This window comes from Plecotus auritus, assembly GCF_963455305.1.
Source record: "Plecotus auritus genome assembly, chromosome: 8".
NCBI lineage: Eukaryota > Metazoa > Chordata > Mammalia > Chiroptera > Vespertilionidae > Plecotus > Plecotus auritus.
The window spans coordinates 91,056,366-91,067,810 of NC_137782.1; positions in this window are offsets into that span (position 1 = coordinate 91,056,366).

Below are 11,445 nucleotides of genomic sequence, written 5' to 3' on the forward strand. Positions count from 1 at the left end.
CAGTGCGATTGAAACTTCGTGGCCCATGCGCAGAAGTCGGTTTTCGGCTCTCAAATTTCAATCGTTGTACTGTTGATATTTGGCTCTGTTGACTAATGAGTTTGCCGACCACTGCCCTAGTCCACAGCAGGGCTGATTAGGGGAGGAAGAGGAGGACAGCCATTTGGGATAGAGTTTTGACAGCTGGAGGCCAGGGGAGTCTCTGAAGGGCTTTGACTGGAAAGGCGACACGCATGATTGGAGCAGTATTTTAAGGTAATTTGGCAGTTGGTAGGTGGCTTTTACTGCAAAGAGGTGGAGGTAGGGATACAGATGTCACTGCTTTCCCTGGTCTGCTGGCAGAGAACGGAAAGGAGGCTGGGACTTAAAGGTGAATGTTAGGTCTTGACAAGCGAGACAAGGTGAAGGGAGGAGCAGAGGCGGTACGCAACCTTGCAAAACGTGTTCTTTGGTTCTCATAGTTAAAAGAATATATATTTTTAATTTCTTGTTACAATAGAATCAGGCCATCTCACATAAAATTTCAGTTTGGCAACCAGCAGAGGAGACAGGGAGACCTGTGGGGGAGCAGAACCCTGCAGATACTAGACATGCACAGTTTCCCCAGGACTAAACCCTGAAAAAAGTTTCCCCAATTGGGTGTGATGTTGATGATGTGACAGACATTGCCTTCAACAACTATTTCATAGAAACTGGTGGGTTTTCTTTTTAATTTTTATTGAATTTATTAGGGTGACATTGGTTAATAAAATTATATGTTTCAGGTGTACAAATCTATGCTACATTATCTGTATATTGCATTGTGCATTCACTGCCCAAGGTCAAATGATGCAAACCACTTATCCCCCCTTTACTCTGTTCTACTTCCCCACCTCCTTTCCCTCTGGCAATCACCATACTGTTGTTTGTGTCTATGGTTTTTTTGTTGTTTTTTGTTTGTTTTGCTTAATCTTCTCACCCAGTCCCCCAAACTCAATAAGATAACAACTCAGTCTCTTTTCTGTATCTATGAGCCTGTTTATGTTTTGTTATTTTGTTCATTAGATTCCACACATAAGAAATCACATGGTATTTGTCTTTCTCTGACTGGCTTATTTCCCTTTGTATAGTGGAGACGGGTTTTAACAAGCCCTCCAGGTGGTTCTGGTTCAGCTAAAGAACTAGACTGGCTCAAAGCTTCAGAAGAAAGAACTGTCATTAACTCTGGAGGGAAGAAGATGCGATGGAGGAGGCAAAGGCAGGTGCGCTATGTACATCCAATATGTGACGTTCAACAAGGGCCCTTTTGGAGTGCGATGTCATTCACAGTAACAAGTGTTTATACAGCTCTGTCATGGCAGCACAAATGCAAACCCGACAAACAGTGCCTGTGGTGAGGTGTTACTGATATTTTGCTGCATCACTTTTAACATGTTTGTGTATCATTCTAATATACACTAAGTGGCCAGGTTATTATGACCACCTGACGTTTGTAGGCACATTAGCCGTACACTGCATCGTATGGGATATGGAAGCCGAAGGCCTGTTCGAACACCTTTGCTGTCACAGGTACCAAAATAAAACGTCTCCAATTCGCACAGGAACACAAGGATTGGACAGTGGAGCATTGGAAAAAAGTCATGTGGTCCGATGAATCACATTTCCAGTTGCATCATGCAGATGGCAGAGTGAGAATTTCGCGGAAACAGCATGAAAGCATGCACCCCACATGCATGAGTACAAACCTTCAAGCTGGTGGGGGCAGTGTTATGGTTTGGGGCATGTTTTCCTGGCATGATTTGGGCCCTCTAATTCATGTGGAACAACGTCTGAATAGCACAACATACCTAAGTATTGTTACTGATCAAGTTCATCTTATGTTGATAGCATATCCCAATGGAGATGGCTTCTTCCAACAAGACAGTGCGCCATGCCACGGTGCTCGTATTGTGCAGGAGTGGTTTCAAGAACATGAGGGAGACTTTACCTTGCTTAGGTGGCCCCCACAATCACCAGATCTCAATCCAATTGAGCATTTGTGGGACGAAGTTAAAAGAGCCATCAGGCAGCTGGTTCCACAACCATCAAATCTCACAGAACTGGACAGTGCTATTCATCAGGCATGGTGTCAGATTCCTCACATCACCTTTCAACATCTCGTGGAGTCAATGCCAAGAATCGCCTCAATATTGAAGGCAAAAGGTGGCCCAACGAAGTACTGATGGGCTGGTCATAATAATCTGGCCACTCAGGGTATATAAAGAGCTAGGTGGCGTCACGACCGAATGGGCGACTGGTCACCATGAAGTGCATGGAGCACCTCTCCCCCAGCCCCTGAGCTGCTCACCATGAGGAGGGGCTGGTGGTGGGGCGGGACTGCGGACTGTTGAGCGGCGGTACCTGGCTGCTTCGCGGGGTGAGCTTAGTGGAACAGTCAACCAGGAGGCAGCGAGTTTTGCAAACCAGTTGCAGGGTGGGGGGAGTTTTGCGGAGCGTCCAGTGGTGAGCTTCACGGGGCGGCAGCAAGCTTCGCAGAGCAGTCGAGGGGCGAAGGGAGCCTGGCTGAGCAGTCAAGGGGTGGGGAGCTTCACATAGTGTCGCAGGGTGGCAGAGGCCATGCGATGGAGGCCAGGCTAGGCCTAGGGACCCTAACCGCGCACTATTTCATGCACGCTGGGTCTCTAGTTTGACATAAAATGGCATTGTATTGCTCCATTTTTAGAGGTAGGAAAACAGCAATACCCCAACACAATTCTTTATCCAAGATTATACCACCCCCCTCCCCAGCTCCCCCCCCGCCACACACACACTGCATTAATGTACTGGGAAGAATTTAAAGGTTAGCTTCAAGATTTTGTATAAAACATTTGGAGAAGAGCAATTAGGGCTTGTGTGTGTGTGTGTGTGTGTGTGTGTGTGTGTGTGTGTGTGTGTGTATTCCCAGTAGCTGGTTGTCTGGAAAAGTTGCCAGTCTGATACCTGGAATAATTCTAATGATTTCAGCACCAAGAACTAGCATGAGTCCTTATTGTATGCTGTGCCGCCCTGAATGCTTTTTATGAGTTAATTCCTTCCTTTCTTACAATAGCCCTTTAGAGGAGATTCTATTATGGGCGCTCATTGTACAGATGGGAGAGAGGCTGGAGAGGTGAGATAACTTGCCCCAGCCTTGCAGCTTGCTGAGCAAACACGCTGTTGGTGAATGCACAGGCTGCACTTGCGAAATTGATTTTGTTGGTGATTTTCTTTGTGTCCATTTACTTACCCAAAAGGACTTTCAGATAGCTTCTCAAATACAGGCAAAACATGAATATAACATTGACAGCATGGGGGAAAGAAAAAGAATAGAAATGAGTAAAAAAGGGAAAATAAACTGGCCAGAGTCCACACGTTAGGTTAGCATGCTCCAAGCTTCTGGTTAGCTAAGGCAGAGAAGGAAAACCAACGAGTAATACCACTTTAGAAAGAGTGGAATACACCGGCATCTCAGGAGAAAAAAAAATTGTTTTTCAGAAGATTAAACCCTGAAAAAAAGTTTCTCCCATTGGGCATTGACTTTGAGTAATAGATCTTAACTCCAGAATTGCTACAGGCAAAGGCAGATGCAGGATGACCAATTTGTGTAGCGACTGAACAGTTCACCTCGATCCATGGCAGTAATTCCGACAGGCTGCTGACAACCAGCAGATCCCTGTGGCTAATCCAGTCCTCCCAGTCTGTAAGGCTCAGGCTGCTGTTATCACCATTTCCATCTCTCAGATGAGCAATGAAGGTCCGGAGGAGTTAGGGCCCTGCTCAGAATGCCTCAGCCCTTAGGCAGAGGAGTCTAGACTCAAACCTGAGCCCAGGGCTTCACATCTGTGCACCCACCGCTCCATGGCAATACTAATGTGCAAGTGTAGAATCTTCTAGCAATCCCCCGAGATGCGAGGAGAGCTCATAGTAGCTTCAGATTCAGAATTTCCCTTAGGGTGGAAATTTGAGAGCAGAGTGGTAGCCTAGGAGCCAAGTTAAAGACCCTTCACACTGGGAACCCATTTCTGTTTATCCTGTGAGCTGAGGGACAGTGTCTGGCTATGCCCACAGAACATCTGGAATCTTGAACTTGGCCTGGGACCAAGTTCAAGGACACAAGTAATAATGGGTAGAGGGGACACGGTCATTTCTGTTGGAAAGGGACACTGGATACTCATTATAATTCCTGGTTTGTAATGATAATGCTGACATTCACAATTGTGCTGCAATTGGGAGTCACATTGAATTATTGGTAGAATTTGTCTGATCAATCTCAATAAAACCCTGATACCACAGATGTTAGGTGAGCAGATGTACTAGGAAACGAATGAGATCTTAACTCAGTATGTGATTGCAATGGAAAACAATTGGCCTGACGAGGACTTGGATTTAATTCTTAAGCTATTGATTATTGTTTTAAATCATTTAGGTAAATTTATGAAGTCCAAATGACAGTAGCTGGTGGGGGCCAAGAACTATAATGAAACTAGCAGAGTAATAGGATGAGATGTGCATCTAAGATGACATTTCATTTGGTCCGATTTCTTCATCTTCATCCCCACAACCTTGAGTCCAAATGTCTTTTAATGGCCGTGATTGCTCATGACTTTGAATGAGTCTTCCTGTCTCTACTTGCTACACACACTTCCTTCAATCCATTTTTCACCCAGTAGCCAGATAAATTTTTTTCAGACTGTAAATCTGATTAGGTTACTTTCTCCCCAAACCTTTCCCTCCCCCTGAAAAAAATGAATGTCTTCCCCTCAGTGAGAGTAGTGGGCAAGATCTGAACCCTGCCTGCTTCTCCATGTCCCCTTGCCTCTCTGTGCTGACATACCAACTTTGCTGGAGTTTCTGAAGTTTGTCATGCTCCCTGTGGTCAGAGGACTTGTGCCCTCTGATCAAATCCTACCCCATATGTTTTCACAGCACCCAGGTACTTCTTCTTTGAGCTTGTGCAGTCATTCCATTTTATTTGTACAGATTATTGTTATGTCTGCCTCATTAGACTTAAATCAAGGACCATGTTATTGTTTTGCTCTATCTTATATTCCCTCCCCTTACCTACCCTGAAGTCTAGCACACCATGATACTTAATATTTATTATGATCCCATAGTCCCCCTCCTAGGTCTGTATCCAATAGGAAAGAGGATTTGTGTCCATCAAAAGATATATCCAAGAATGCCTGTAGGGGCTTTATTCTTGATAGCCCAAACCTGGAAACAACCCCATTTCCACCAACTGGAGAATTGATAAATACATTGTGGTCTATTCATACAGTGGAATACTATGCAGCCATAAAAAGAACGAATTCCTATGACATGCAAGAAAAGCAATGAATCACTGACACACAATGTTAAGCGAAAGAAGCCAGACACAAAAGAATATGATCCCATTTGTATGAAGTTTAGAAACAGTGGAGGACAGGGGAAGGTCCCCTGTTAGGCAAGAACAGTAATAACTACCAATTATGATCTCCATTTGTCAGATAAGGAAGCTAGGGCTCTGAAAGGGGCAATGCCTTGCCCAAGGCTACACTGCTGGTAAGTTCAGAGCTGGGCTCACTCCCGATCTCATTGTGTCTTGACAATTATGTCATGCAGCTGCTTGAGAACCATTGCCTGGGCTACTAGGCACACAGATGGCACGGCAGCACAAACTAAACATTCCCCACGAGGCCTGGGACCCCGTAAGACCCCCACTGTCTATCAGGATTAGTCCTGAGAAACAATGGAGGCTCCGAGAGGGGGCTCAAGGCCATAGAGCCAGGTAAGTAATGTCACATTTGCGGAGCTTGACTGTGGACCAATGTGTGGATTGATTGACTTCCATCTTACCCTGAATGTAGTGCCATGATATCCTTATCGTGGGCACTGAGTACATCTGCCTTTCTGACCCCCTTCCTCCATAAGTCAAATGTCAACAAGTAGATTTTATGACTGCCCTGCCATAAAGACAAATGTAACCCAGTGTAGAGAGCACCTGGGAAGGCACATGGGCATTTCTTTAATTATTGTCAGCTGAATCCAGTGGCGTTGGCAAAGCCACGTCCTGGAAACACGCTTTGCCAAAAGACAGGAGTGTTGTCAGCTTGACCTTCAGCCCAGGTGCCAGGGGATGGGTTTTGTTATTTAAATCCAGCCAAGCACCAGGAATGAATACGACTCGGACCCACCCAAGAATGCACATAATCTCCTTTGTCTTGACTTTTAGTAAAACTTCCTGTTTGTTGCTATATAAAATAAACACGCTGTATTGGCTCAGGGTCACTGTTCCTGTCCCTGTCCATGTCAGAGGACAGTGATCCCACCCGGCCCCAGCTTTTTCCTTCTATCTCTGTGTCTGTCTCTTTCTTTCATTTTCTCAATCCCCAGCCGCCCCAACTCAGGAAGTGGACTGCTCTCTAGCCGCGCTGGACATGGAAAAGAGAGAAATATTTACAACCCAGGTTGCTTTATATTCATTATTTTTGCTGATTAAAGAAATGAAAACCTGTTCATGGGTCCTGAAGGCACCATGGGCCCTGGGCACTGTGCCTGCCAGGCCCGCATGGGGAAGTGGGCTCAGCTGGACGCAGGTGGGGTTTCCAGGTGCTGCCCATGAAGACAGTGGGTTTCTTTGGGGAAGTGGGGGCAAACCTGTGGTTGAAAAATACAACTGAAGACAGAGTTATTTTTTGATGGAAGCAGATTCTACTTCTTGTAATTTTTAAATTGCCACAGTCACCAGAAATGATTCAGCCGTGAGCACGAAATGCCATTTGAGCCCAAATGATAGTGGAGACCTTTAGACTTAATGAAAAAGCAGAAAACAACCCAGAAAAGGAGACTGTGATTCATGGAAGTGGTGTTTTGTGTCATTTTATCTGATTTGAAATGGGGTGGGGAGAAGGAATTGATGAAATGCTCCAACACACTCGTGTTTATATGGGCCCTGATAGAAATAATGAATCGTGCTTTTAGGCTTTTGAAGCACACTGATCCGGTCTCAAGTTAAAGAGCAATCTGTTGGAGCTGGTCTAAATGCGGAGAAACTGATCACATCACATAGAATCCATGTTTCCCTGGAAGTTTAAAATTACTATTTGCCTTGCAGCTGACCCATTTTCGGCCTTCGAAAAAGGACTGAAGGAAAAAAACCCCTCCAGCAGCTTAGCTGGTATTTGTCCATGGGATTTAGTAGCTCTCAGCGTGTAGCTGGTGTTTGCAACCTTTTGTGGAGGTCTGTAAAGGCAAATAAGCACCTAGGAGCTGGGAACTGCAGCAACAGCTGAGCAAGCCCTGAATTGCTCACAAGACTCAGCACGTGGGCGCAGGTCTTCGTTCTGTGCACTTCATGGCAGCTGTGTGCCATGCAGGACGGCAGGCAAGTATAAAATATGGGTTAATTTCAGCATCACAGCACCTCCCTATTCTGTCAAGAGTGCTCAGTGTAATTGCTCGAAGGACCAAGTAATGTGAGAACAGGTGACTGTGAAACCAACAGCAAAGCCATTGTCGATGCAGAGAAAATGGCTTAAGCCACCACACAATTATCTGTTGCCTTTGGCCTTCGTCATGATGGATGAGATAATCTTTATACTCAGACCAGAAGCGCTATGCCTGGATCTAACCCAGATGCCTCCCTCCCTGACCAGGGAGCTCACATGACTGAGTGAAGCCGGCTGGGTGAGCAGCAGCTGCCCTGGTCAGAAGAGGCAGAATTCTCTAGATTCTCTGTATCTGCCCTTATTGTTTCCTTAATGACAAAGGCACCACGGCTGTTATGGAAGCAGGATTTCTAGTTGTCTTTCCTTATAGGCTGATATTATAGTTAGAACACTCGGGAGCGGGTGTTGGCCATGCTTCCCATTGTTCAAGGCAAGCCAGAAATCTGAATTTCTCTCAGGGTAAACTCTCCCAGTGTTTGAATGCCGCCAAGTCATTTGAAGATCTAAAAGATATTAGAAGAACAGAACAATAAGGCACAGACAGCAAACACCTGCAAACCCCAGTACCCAGGCCACCAGCCCCTGGCCAGTTCATAGGGGAATATAAACATTAGAAAATCAGAGCTTTTTAATTAATAGTAAAAAGGAAAATCTCATATTGGCTTTGGAGTTTTAACCAAACAGCACTCTGCAACAATAGATGCCCTATCTTCAACACAAAGGAAAAATGAATACATATATAGCAGGGATATTTTAAAATTAAATTTATTGGGGTGGCATTGGTTAATAAGATTATATTGTTTTCAAGTGTCAAATTCTATGACACATCATCTGTATATTGCTTTGTGTGACCACCACCTGCAGCCAGATCTTCTTCCATCACCATATATTTGACCCCCTTTGCTACCCCCTCCCTCCTTCTGATAACCATCATACTGTTGTCTAGGTCTGTGAGCTTTTGTTTGTTTCTTTTTCTTGTTTTTTCATGAGTTACTTTCAGTTTTATATTTCACATGTGAGTGAAATCACATGGTTTTTTTGCTTTTTCTGTCTACCTTATTTTGCTTAGCATGATATTCTCAAGGTCCATCCATGTTGTCGCAAATGGCAGTAGTTCACCTTTCTTTATGGCTGAGTAGCATTCCACATCTTTTCTATCCAATCATCTATGGAAGGATACTTTGGTTGTTTCCATGTCTTGGTCACCATGAATAATGCTGCAATGAACATAGGCATGCATATATCATTGCAAATAAATCTTTCCAGATTTTTCAGGTAGATACCTAGAAGAGGGGTTGTGAGTCATATGTTAACTCTATTCTAATGTGTGTGTGTGTGTTTTTATAATAGCAATGAATTGCTTTCATGTGGTTTCAGTCAATGTCTTAGTTGCTATGATGGGTTAGAAGAGATTTATTTTTTAATTGAATTTATTGGGGGTGATATTGGTTAACAAAATCATGTAGGTTTCAAGTGTACAATTCTATGGTACATCATCTGTATATTGTATTGTGTGTTTACCATTCAGTCTAATCTCCTTCTGGCATAATGTATGCCCCATTTACCCTCTTTCACCTGCCCACTCCTTTCCCACTAGCAACCACCATACTGTTGTCAGTGTCTGAGTTGTTGTTTTTCTTTTTGCTTAATACCTTCACCTATTTTACCAGCTTCCCCTCTCCTCTGTCAGTCTGTTCTCTGTATCTATCAGTCTGTTAAGTGAGATTTCAATACATTGCTCAAACGGAACGGAGTATGAAGTTTCTTCAGTAGATGGAAAAACAGTAGTGGACAGAGATTTAAAAAAAAACACATCGAAACAAACTTAAATACCACCAGAGAGGATTTGCCAATAAGTCAATATAGCCAAAGAGTTATTAACCTCAAGCAGAGCTGCTGTTGGGAATCACAAGACAACTAACTGCCATGCACCATTTTTTATTGACACTTCAGGGTAAACTAATGAAACGCTCCATTTCAATTGTATTTTGGAAATTCATGTTCCCTCTTCCTCAAATACTGCAAGTGGGTATACAACCGCAGCAACCTCATTTTTCCCCTCAAAATCTCTCGTCTGAGGACGTGGAGCCAATGGCACATTCTAGTGTTTTCATCACTATAGTCCTTAAAACAGGAGGCTATGGGCTGGTATCAACAAAAGTGGGAAGGCTACAGCTTCATTTCTGCTGGTGAGCTTGTAGAGCCACTTGGAAATGAAACGTGGCTTTCAGCTGTGCTTCCTGTTCCACTCAGGACCTCCTAGAACAGTGGTTGGCAAACTGCAGCTCGCGAGCCACATGTGGCTCTTTGGCCCTTTGAGTGTGGCTCTTCCAAAAAATACCACGGCCTGGGCGAGTCTATTTTGATGAAATGGCGTTAGAAGAAGTTTAAGTTTAAAAAATTTGGCTCTCAAAAGAAACTTAAATCGTTGTACTCTTGATATTTGGCTCTGTTGACTAATGAGTTTGCTGACCACTGTCCTAGAACCATAGGTTGGAGCTGGAAGGGATCTTGGAGAATTATAATACAGATTTTATGGAGAGGAGAACTGAGGCGCAAAATGGCTGACTCAGTCAGGGTCAAAGAGCAATACAAAATCAACTTCAATTCCATTTTGGTGGTAGGCAGTCTTGTAATCGACTCCAGTGACCCCACCTCCTGGTAGTAATGCCCTTTGTATTCCTCTCCTTTTAAGTGTGGGCTGGTCCCAGTTACCTGCTTTAATGAGTATAATAAGGCAGGAGTGATGGGATGTCACTTGCATGTGGGTTACAAAAGACCGGCTGCCATCTTGCTTGCCCTCTTTCTCAATGAACATCTCTCTTTCTCTCCCCCCTCTCTCTCTTTCTCTGTCTCTCTCTCCATCTCTCTCTCTACCTCTGGCTCTTCTCACATGTTTGCTCTGATAAAGCCAGGTGGAGAAGTCCCTGTGACAAAGCAAGGAAGGAGGCCACCCACCAACAGCCAGTCAGGAACAGAGGCCCTGGAGAGACGCAATCTGCTGACATGGTGGGGCCTAGAATTCGATCTTTCAGATAAGACACATTCCTGGCCAACACGTTGCAGCTTCCTGAGAGACCCTGAGCCAGAGGCACCCACTTTGTGCTGAATCCATGACCCGTAGAAACTGGGAGGTGATCTCCATGTGCTATTGTCAGCTGCTAAGTTTGGGGAAATTTGTTATGCAGCACTAGATAATGAAATACAATGTCCCTGGGCTCCTGTCTCAGGCCACTGCTCTTTGTCCAGTTGGCTGCCTCTATATTCTTTCTGTATTTTTTTTTTCAATGACTTTGTCCACATCCTAGTAATAATCACAGGCAGGACCCTGTACTAGGTAATGTCCAGGATACAAAGATGAGAGTGGCAGAGTCCTTGTTCTCACAGAATTTTGCTCCGATAATAGGACTAATTTTTATAATGGCCATCTTGGTGGGATACACAAAGCTTTCTGCAAAGACCAATTTCTTTGTTGGGAAAATTAATGTAACAGCCCTACATTTTCCGACTATTGTAGGAAAAAGGAGGGTTCACAGAAGCAGTGCCTTGTGTGTGCCAAGCATCGAGCTAAGCACTCTGTGGAGATCAACGCATTTAATCTTCATAACTTTATCAGGACGGTAGCATGGCTCCCATTCTTAAAGTCAAGGAAACTGAGGCACAGCTATTTTAAACAAGGTCACACTGGTAGAAATTGTCAGCTAGAAATAGGGGGTGTTTGGGTTATAAAGTCTGTATTTTAACAACTGTTTCTAGAAAAATGAAGAATAATAGGATAACATATGTAAAGTGCTTAGCACAGTACCCAATACTTAGTAAGTGCTCAACCTGTGGCTGCTATGATGATGATAATCGTTAGTTATAAAAGTTACTAAAGGCCCAGTGCACAAAAGTTGTGCACTCAGGGGAGGTCACCCAGCCTGGCCTGAGCCCTGCGATAGATCGCCCCAAAGAAGTAGGCCCCGCCCATCCATCTGGGGCTCCTTGATGGACTGCCCCAAAGAGGTAGGCCGGAGCCGCC